Genomic DNA, 10,879 nt, shown 5'->3' with positions numbered 1-10,879 from the left:
GTGTTAAAGCAACACGCTTAGCAACGTTAGCCAACGATAGCAACATGCATTTGATTACAGTATATAGTCATTTATAATTAGGACTAGCTAAGTAATTGGCTACATGCAGCTGTAGCTAACCATGTGGGATAGGATGGATGGATGGATGGATGGATGGATGGATGGATGGATGGATGGATGGATGGATGGATGGATGGATGGATGGATGGATGGATGGATGGATGGATGGATGGATGGATGGATCAATGAATGGATATTTAGTATTACCTTTAACTACACGTCATATTTGGAAGCCTGGCTAGAGTCTGTTGGCTGAGAGAAGCCACACCCATCAGTGACGTCACAGTGCGCGTCACTATTTATTAATCTGGAACCATCATTCATTATATAACATTATATTCAGCTTCCATCCCACATTTTTACACTTTTCCTTTTCCATCATGTTCACACACACACACACACACACACACACACACACACACACACACACACACACGCACACACACACACACACACACACGCACGTTACTTTCTCCATCCTCCTCATCATATTTCTGTGTATTTATCTCTTCATCTCTTTCTTGCTGTCTCTGTCTCTTCCCGTTTTTCACTGTTTTTGCTTTCTTGTCATTTTCACACCCCTGCCTTTCTACAGCTATTTCCATCCTCTCCTCCACCTCCATCCTTTCATTTTCTCCGTCTTTTTTGTCATCACATATTCCTCGCTCGCCCTCTATCTTTATATATTACATGTACACCTCTCTCTCTCTCTTTCTCTCTCTCTCTCTCTCTCTCTCTCTCTCTCTCTCTCTCTTTTACTGTGAGTCATTCTCTCTCTCCCAGTCACTCTCCACATCTGGCTACAGGAGGGAAAAAAACCAGCAGATTAAGGATCTGGACTGGACCAAATGTTACATTTCAAGGGGGTGAACCAATAATTTTTTTAATCTAACTTCATCAATATCTTTTACTTTATCACCGAACAAACTCTTATGTCTCCTTCTAAGTAAAATAAAACTATTTATGGATAGGATGCGAACATGTAGTCGACATTTATCGGTTTGAGCGACCCCCCCCCTATAATTTATCCTCCCCTGCCAACCGGGAGCAGAATGCTACGGTCCAGATGGGGGGCCGGCTGTAGCGGAGAGGGGACAGTCCGAGCCGAGCCAAACCGATGCAGGCGTTGTATTCTGGTGGAGACGCGCCGCGCGGAGGTCCCCCTACCGTGGAGTATTGTTTTGCTGTTGAACGCGTGACGTGTGTACCTGTCCGGACCCCCTGACGTCACCCCGGTCCTACTTTATATGAAGAGAAGAAGAAAAGCAGCTGTGGGACTGTGGATTTAAACACCTGAAGTTTGGATTTTAACGCGCGGTTCTGTCCAGGTATGATCCGAGGTGTTTGGAGTTTTGGGAGGTGGGGAGAAGGTGGGGGTAGTGTGGTGATGGGGGTGGTGGCTGGGGGCCGGGGGGTGGGGGGGGGGTGACCGTGCGTGGATATTTGGGGGGAAGACGCCTCACCTCTCCGCCGCATCACCATCATCTGCGGCTCCTGCTCCGATTTTACGTTGGAAATTTTCCTTTTTCTGTTTTCCCACGCAGAGAGGAGTCGGGGTGAGGTAGCGCCACCGGTGGGGGGGGGGGTTGTTACCCCCCAGGTAGAGTTTAACCCCCCCCCCCCCCAGGGTATTTTGGTCTGGCCTCCGTTAACGCACCGAGCAGCTTTACGTTTTTCATTTTTCAATTGAATTCGGTGCGTGAAAGAGACGCGGCCGTGTTTTTCTGTGGGGCGGTGGAGTGGGGGAGAGTGGTAGGGGTGGTGGAGGAGGGAGTGGGGGGTCTGGGAGGTAGCGAGGCTCCAGACGCCGAACCATTAAAGAAGAACAAAGGGGGGAGGCAGCAGAAAAAACCTTTAAAATCGCAGCCGGATCGGTGGAAACGCGTGAACACGTCGTGCGGGGAACGCTGCGGGGTCCGCGGAGAAAATCCCTTTTAATGGTTTTCTGGATCGTCCGTCCGTCCATGTGTTGAACCCATCCTCTGGACCAGTTCCGCTCACGTAAACCCGGGATGATCGATCCAGCTGTTTTTCTGTCGAACCCGGACGAAACGTTCGACAGGTTATCGATCGATCGATCTTTTGTATTCGATGCAAACGATCATTTAGATTCGCACCAGACTGAAGGTTATCAATCACATCTCCATTCAGTTGTATAACACACGACCTCCAGACTGATTGATCCTAAAATAACATAAAGATCAATATTGAATAGAATCAGCTGTGATCAGCTAATTCAATCAGCATCAGTAGATCAATTATCAATAATTGTTCAATAATTATGGAGGTGAATGAAAATCCGCTTCTTTATTCAGATTTTTTCCTGTTGTGATCAAACATTTAATTTCCTGTCAATTTGTCAGCAGCGATCAATACTAATTATTGATTTAATCTTACATTCTGATTTAAAGAGCATGAAATCACATTATCGATTAGGTATTAGAAACAGATATGAGGATGAGAGATGAAGACGGATTCTGACTTGATAGCGCATCACCGCATGTGCGTGCGTGCGCTTGCGTGCGTGATTGTTAGTGGAATCGAATGTCAATAAAGTTTTGATGCGTCGTGTGTTTGCCGGTTAACGCCGGTGTGATCTGTCACCGGTGGACGTGAACCAACGTTAACCAAGCCCAGGTATTTATTTCATTTACGTGTTTGTTTTGGCGTTTGCGTGGTCACGTGAGTTTTTATTTACATGTCATAGTTCCTCAGTTGCCTTGACAACAGCTGCGTCCAGCTGATCAACAGGCAGTGATGATCAGACTGACCACAGACCAGTTGTTCCCATGAAGCTCCATTCAGTGTGACTGCTAATAAAACCTCAATTATGACGTCACACCTGTGGCAAGTGTAGCCTGATAGCAACATGCTAAAAAAAATGTTTTTTATGCTGATCTGATCCCCGAAGGGAAATTAACAGCACTGTAGTTAGTAAGTAACTAACACATGTAACATGTAACATGTAACACATGCATACATGTCAGTGTGTACAGGCCCCTGTAGCACACTCACGCACACACAGGCGGGGCCTGTGGACATGCGGGGGGGAGGTAGGGTGGCGGGCAGCCCCTTTGTGGAGTGCCCCAAATTAGCGACTTGTAAAGGGGGATGTTGCCTTGCCCAAGGGTGCCTTGGCAGTGCTTCAAAGGTGAGCTGACACCTCCCACTCTCAGCTCACACTCAGGGTGTGTTTTTTTGGGCTGGAGTGGAAATTGAACCGCCGATCTTAGGAACATTGGATGACCCGCTCTACCACTGAGCCACTGCCGCCCCATTATTTTATATGTTAAATAATGATGTAATTCATATACTTTGTCGATAGTGGACTGCTAACCCCGTCTCAATCTGGGCTTTAGAAGCAGTCTGGGTTCCGCTGTAGATCTGGTCTTCTTGTCTGTTGGGGGTGTTGGTCTGCGTTGGGGGGTCAGGAGGTGCTCAGTGGTCTAGGATCATATCTTGAGTGGCTATCATAAGAGCAGGTTCTAGTCAGGGAGGTTCTTGATGGATCACATGATCCAGTCTGAGGCGTCAGCGTGTTTCCTCCCTGAGCTTCACCTTCTCATCAGTGTTTCCACACGTGTCCCGTCTGAGACCACCACAACCAGTCGGGTCTCCGGTTCAGCTCCAGGGGCCCACCAGGTGTGCATTCGTCTTCCCATTTCACACAAAGACACTTTTACTAGTTCAGAATCAGGCCCTAAACACAGCTGCCCACATGCTGAGTCAGTGATAGTCGTCTGTGAGGAAACGCTGAGTCAGCAGACGGAGAGACCCTCTCTGATATGATATTTTCAGCCTGCAGAGTTTCCGTCTGTAACGGCGTCCTGCTGCAGTGATGTCATGGCTCTGATTTGGAAGAGGAGGTTTGTGGTTGAAGGACTTGGAGTGAATCCACACCAAGTCAGCAACTTGCTGCTTTTCTCCTTTGCATTCCCGAAGAACTTTCAAACACAAAGAAGCCACCATCTTGGCGTTGCCGTGGTACCTTTAATACTGCATGATGGAGGCGGGGCTTCATCGCTCCTGTGTAGGTGTGCTGGCAGCTGTTAGCGGCTAGCAGCTAACTCAAACAAGAAAGAAATGTCTGCAGGTTAAGGCGGCTCCTTATCTGACAGCAGTGTTTCCTCCTTCTGCACCCGACACATCAAAGCCAGTCCTCTGCAGGCCCACAGGGCGGTGGCTACACGGCAAACCCCGTGGTTCTGGGCCAGACCACCAGACGGGGTCCCCTCCCAGGTCTGGCTCCAGAAGGGAGGTCACAGCTGATGCTGAAGTTAACATGTCTGCAGCAAGCGCTACAGCTAATGCTAATGCAAACGTTAAAACGAGTCATCGACAACGTCATGACATCATCATGTAAGTCATGATGTAACAGTAGACTACAGAAATGGTATTCAGTCATTATGGTATTGACAACAACAACAACAACAACAGGTGGTGGCGCTGTTTGCTCTTCTGTGGGGAGACCGTAAGTTCCGTTTCTTCTCGTTTCTGTTAAACACTAACAGAATCCACCACATATGTGAGTTGACACACACACACACAAACTCACACACACGGCACGAGCTGAGGAACAGGAAGGAAGCAATCCGCTGACACTCTTCACTTCCTGGATGCGTCCTGATCACCGTATGAGGTCGAGGTCAAACTCGTATGTGTGCTCTTATCGACTTCATGCGTGTGTCAAAGTTTACAACAGGAAAAATTCAAATCAACTAAAGAAATAAACTGTGAGCAGCGTTTAATGAATGGCGGGCAGCTCAGAACTTTATTGGCTGTGCTCTCCGTGTCCATGCCATGGTGCTAGAGAGAATCCGTTCGTTACATGTCCTTAAGAAGATATTAACATGGTTATCAATAAAAGCCCACTTCCTGTTGCCAGCAGGGGGCGCTTTCACGTTCAAAGATGTAGGATGGATTGTTTACAGAGCAATGTTGGGCATAACTTCTGTAGTGGTGTTATGATGTCATCGGCTTGTTTATTGCAAATAAACAAAGGCAGCGTAGAGAGGTGTAAATAATAATAACCGACCAAAGATGTTCTCAGAGGAAAAGAGGCACCACTCTTCTCGTAGGAGACTGTTCTGAGAATCTCTGCATGACTTGTTAAAACCTGGCAATTTGATGCCATCGTTTCCCAGTATGCTCTGGGTGGAATTCACACGCCTTTAACGTTAGCTCCTGTTAACATTTCAGGCAAACAACTTAATGAGACGCTAATGAAGGCGGCGGCGAAACTCACAGATGTTAAACAACGGCAGGTTTTCAGTTTTCCAGAGATGTGGTGCGTCACCAGAAGATCTCTGTGGAGATAATCTCCTGGAATTAAAGGACCAACCCGCTGTTTTTCCTGTTTCAGCTCATTTATAACACGGTGTGGACTTTCCACACCGACTTTGCACACAGTGTGAAAACCTCTGCAGTTCCTGCTCAGCCCTCAGAAGTCATGATGGTCTGTAGCCCCGCCCCCTCCAGTGATCTACCAGCAGTAGTTTACCTTCAGGACTATAGGCTAAATGTTCTAAGATGCTCAATCAGGAGGTGTTTACACCTCTACATTTAGCAGGGAAAAACTTTCAGTGATCCAGATTTATTCATTGTTGACATAAAAAACAACAACAGGATGAAAAACAGCAACAACATCCACCTCTGCCCCGACGCCCAGCTTCCGCTAGAGGACTCGTGTCCGACTCTCCTTCCACTAAACGGTGCTATCCCAGATCCATTTTAACCAAACTCTGATCGGAGCTGATGTCATCTGTTGAAATGACGAGTGTGTGCTGGTGCTGAACTACAGGTACTGAAGTGTTGGTCTCCATGGTAACAGTTTTACTACAGGTTGGACAGTTTCTGGAGGGAAGTCACAGGCTGATGATCATCTGGGTGATGTTGATGGTAGCGATGATAGCTGCAACGATAGCAGTGTGTGTGTGTGTGTGTGTGTGTGTGTGTGTGTGTGTGTGTGTTGACAGATGCCCTGATTTACACACCCACACACATACATACACACAGTTTTAGCGATCATCACTCTATCAAACTGTGATTTCATTAGGGGTGGACTTTGTTGATCACATCACAGGCGTTTTATTGGACGACTCGGCTGATGGAAACCAGACCCTCAGGAAGTCTTAACAGTGGTGACACGGCGGCCATGTTGTTTCTGTGGGCGACACGAGTTAAATGTTGAAGTATCATTCATGGATATCTGCAGTTTTTTTAATCTCCTTTAGCTCCACGTTGTGGTTTTGTTTTTTTTTGTTATACAATATTTCCTGTCCTGGTTTAATAAATGACATCCAGCCACTTTTGCACTTCCTGTTATGGGCGGGGCTGAGGCTGGAAGAGGATTGGATATTTTGATGCCTCGTAGCAGTTAGCAGTTTTACAGTGGGCTAACACATCCAACTGGAACCGTCTTCTTTGACCAGTAACGAAGTTAAGACATTTTTAAATTAAAAACTAACCTCTAAAAATCCACTAAGAGACCTCTACCTTTGACCTCTCAGTACATCACACTGCACTGATTGATGAGCCAGAAAATCAGATCAAAGTTTTTTTCTGCTCCTGACTCGGGTCATTCTCCGTTCATCTCGTCCGGGGTCACGAACTGATTGGTCGCATTGGCTGAGACTGATCAATGATTACAGGACAGATGAGTGGCCACGCCCACAAACATGAGACTGAATTACTTAAATGTGGTGAACGGGGTCTTTATGCACTGTGTGTGTCCGTGTGTGTGTGTGTGTGTGTGTGTTTGAGTGAGTGTGTGTGTGTGTGTGTGTGTGTGTGTGTGCTGCATACACACTACTGCTTCAAGTAGTTAATTAGCAACATGATGTCATGAAGTTGTTGATGCCTCATTATAAGTCACCAAGCCCTAAACTGCATGAATGCGTGAAGCGTTGGCTGCTCATGTTAGCTGCCGCAGGTGGTGTGTATTCAAATCTATCAAATATGGTTAGCTCCAGTTGCTGCTACCTTAATTAGCGAGTTTTTATTCTATCAGTCAGCTGTGCAGATAGTACAGCGGGTGGTTAGCATAGAGGTGGCTAGAGGAGGTTAGCTCAGACCGAGCTGATGGGTTGAGTTTGGTATCCTTGGACAGCTGTATGCTAGTTTAATGTCTTTGTGCTAAACTACGGCTAAATATGGGTTTATGTAGAAAAGATTGACTGATTGATTAAAATGAACATTTCCTTTCACATCCTCAGACAGAAGAAGCAGCAGATTTATTTTGTGATCTGATTACACACAGTACAATGAAACGAGATTTGTTCATTATTTTGACCAACCAATCACTGATGAGTAGCAGTGAGGACCGTTTACAGGCCCCGCGGAGCAAACTGGGGTTGGGTATCTGCTCTGGGATTCTCCCATATGCAGGCTGCAGGCCCCGAATCGTCCGACTCCTGATTGGTGTGCGACCCCTGAGCCCAAGCAGATGGGATTAGAATAGAAACTAAACAGTTTCTCCTTCCTCCCTTAAATGAAGTTTAAGGGAGGAAGTTTGATCACAGTGGTTTGTGATTAACTGCTGAGAAGAAGCAGCAGGAAGAAGCTCAGATTCACAGACAGGCACTAAAGTGACAGGACACTGTGTTCGCATGTTAGCACTGTCACTGGTAATAGCACAGACAGTTAACAGCAGTTTGTAATTACAGAGGCCGTCTGAGAGAAAGACGCAATAAAATTAAAGTACACAGTAGTTTACACTTCACTGTGTTCATTTAATTACAGGAAGTGACACAATAGTCAAATTGAATCACATCGCAGCGACGGATTTTCAAGAGGAAACTCAGATTCAGAGGAGTTTAAGGTCCTTTTTCAGGCTTTAACAGATGCGATTTTTTTTTTTTAGATGTCAGGACAAATGCTCGTAATTGGTTTGTGTCGCTTTGACAATGACATTCAGAAGGTTAAATCAATCAGTTTTGCTGTGATATCTGTTGTATTGAACTGTTTTTTGATTGTTTGGTTATCAACAATAGGTTTAATATTTTACCAATAAACATAGATAGTCATTTCCCTGCAGCTGTAGTCGACGTAGCACGTCCTGCAGAAAGAGAAAATCCTCTCATCAGGATTTCAGCGGATCAATAACTTGAATAATAATCTTATTGATAGGTAGAGCTGTTCCCTGTGTGCGTCCGGCTCTTATCTCCTCTATCGGACCACCCTGATACCTCAGGCCCACCCTCCTCCAGCAGGAAGCTGCAGCACAATGTGCCTTTGTGGTGGTTATTGGAGCCAAACAGGGCCTCAGTCAAAGAGATGGAGGGGTGAGGAGAGGGTGAGGAGGAGGGGGGTTACATTCACATGGAGGTGTCTCTGTGTGGGAGTGGGTGAGGGTCAGGGTGTACTGGTTTATGCCTCCCAGTCAGGAGCACCTGGGCGGAGTTTGGCCTGTGTGTAAATTTTATTTCTCATCCATTGATGGCCTTAGTAATTGATTACTTCAGTAGAAGTATTCAACTATGGTCAGGAAACTAACATAAACTTTAAACTGATATTTTTAATTACCAAAATAGACATTTAATCTGTTTATCATCATTGTTAAATTTTATTCTCATATTTTTTATTGTAATAATTTGACTTTCTTATCATATTATTATGTGACCCTAATTCTCTTTCATAAATATAGGATTAGCTTAGCATTTAGCTTTCATGCCAGGATGGTCTGTTGGCCTTGGTTAACTGGGTCTGTGGTTCAGCAGGTCGATGGAGATATGGTCCAGTTGGAGAAACTCTATCTGTCCAGCCAGCTGTCTGTTGTCTTCAGCACACACTGGTCCATCTGTCGAGCCCTCCTCTCCCTCGGCCAGCGGGATAATTAGCTAATGTGCTGATCTCTCACTGCCTCTTTGTGTTGGAAGTGTGTGTCACAGGGTTAATATGGAACCCACTGCTGCTGGAATAAAAATTTATTACCCTTCCATTCATAAAACACTTCTACTGTCTCATTAGCAGCGGTCAGTTGGAGCCGAACCGATGAATGTCTCATCATCATCATCATCATCATCATCATCATCATCATCATCATCATCATCATCATTATCATCATCATCGTTGTTGTCGTTGTCGATACTGGGGCGACTCGAGTTTCAGTCGTTTTGATGTGTGAAGAGTTGATGTGAGCACAGCGGTCGCCGTGGCGACTACTTGGTTTCATCAAACTGCGAGGACTTAAGGGGTTTCTACTTCAGCTCAGAGAGGCCCAGATCCTTTAGCGAGATAGTATGTTAGCAAGGACAGTTTGACAGGGAGGTTGGTTTATTAGCAAGGACGGTTAGCATGTGCACACAAACGTCCTCTTTACCTTTTGGCTTTTCCCTTCAGGGGTCACCACAGCAAATCAATTGCCTCCATCTACCCCTGTCTTCTGCATCCTCTTCTCTCACACCAACTACTTTCATGTCCTCTTTCACTACATCCATAAACCTCCTCTTTGGTCTTCTTCTAGGCCTCCTGCCTGGCAGTTCAAAACTCAGCATCCTTCTACCAATATACAGTTGTACCTCTACTTACGAAATTAATTGGTTCCGGAAGAAATTACGTAAGTAGAAAATTACGTAAGTAGAGATGCGTTTTCCATGCAAATGCCCTAATCTGTTCCAAGCCCCAAAAAATTCCGACATAAATATTTTATGAAGCATGAAAATATATCAAAACATGTAACAAATACATGTTACGATTAAATTATTGCGCAATAAATGAGAGTTCTGCATAACGTAAAAAAAAACAAAGAATAGAGTAAAGAATAACAATGACGGCCATTTACCTTTTAACTTCTGTCCTCATTGTTTTTTTGCCCTCTTTAGTTCATGCACTCCTATCTCACGATGCTAAACAACAGAGTGATTTTCAGTCCTCCTTTTGAACTTCTCCAACCACCCAAGCGATGCCTTTAACTCCTTAAACTTCCTTCTGTTTTAATAACGTGGCCATTATAGATGTATTTCGGCCATATTCTTTGGCGAGATCAACCAAATGCATCCCTTTTTCACGCTTTTCTATTATCTCTTGCTTTGTTTGTATGGACAAAAAAAATCTTTTGTCTTTTCTTTCCTCTTTTCTCCGTCACTTTCTTGGGGTCCACAGTGAATATGTACTCAAAAAGTTATTACATTTGCTCAAAACTATCAGACTACCTCACGGGTTGAGTTCCAAATGGCGAAGACACTGCATAGGCACCGATCTATCTCTACACAGAGGTGGAGTGGCATCCCTCTTAGCCAATGGGATGTCAGGAAGATACATAATAGGCATTAGCCAATGGCAGAGCAGCTATGAGAATGTTGCGTTCAGGAACCTGTGGGAGATTCAAGAATCAGTCGATACTGTTTTTTTACATTACCTAAGTCGAAATTTCTTTCGTAAGTAGAGGTAATATTTTGCTGCTGAGAAATTTCATAAGTAGAAAATCTCGTAAGTAGAGACATTCGTAAGTAGAGGTACCACTGTAATCACTATCTCTCCTCTGGACATGTCCAAACCATCTCAGTCTGGCCTCTCTGACTTTATCTCCAAAACCTCTAACATGCTGTCCCTCTGATGTACTCATTCCTGATCCTGTCCATCCTATTGCACACAATAGCACATGCTAACTGCTAACTGCTTGCTAATGTTTTATGTTGGTTCTTAGGATGGTAATATTGTACTGGTTAGCTGCTAATTAAGACTAAAGTTCCTATGATGGTCATTGAAGCTAACTGTTAGCTGAAGCTAATTTGAATTCTTATGAAGGCAATATAAGCTGAGTGAGGCTCATGGCTTCGGCATTGTGATGCTGTTGGGCTTCATCGTCTGCAGGAACTCG

At 45.0% G+C, this 10,879-nt stretch overlaps 1 protein-coding gene across 2 annotated transcripts in view; it reads left to right on the top strand.

Moving 5' to 3' along the window:
- The first annotated feature begins 1,191 nt into the window (after positions 1 to 1,191).
- plxna3 (plexin A3) overlaps positions 1,192 to 10,879 on the top strand; it is a 56,920-nt gene continuing 47,232 nt past the window's right edge. For both annotated transcript variants that reach the window (XM_068327657.1, XM_068327649.1), the window contains exon 1: positions 1,192 to 1,388. The gene's annotated coding sequence lies outside the window, so the exon portion shown is untranslated. The remainder of the gene's footprint in view (positions 1,389 to 10,879) is intronic.

Source organism: Antennarius striatus, chromosome 2 (genome assembly GCF_040054535.1).
Source record: "Antennarius striatus isolate MH-2024 chromosome 2, ASM4005453v1, whole genome shotgun sequence".
NCBI classification, from domain to species: domain Eukaryota; kingdom Metazoa; phylum Chordata; class Actinopteri; order Lophiiformes; family Antennariidae; genus Antennarius; species Antennarius striatus.
The sequence above is the reverse complement of the archived record's forward strand: the minus strand, read 5'-3'. Positions and strand labels throughout refer to the sequence as shown.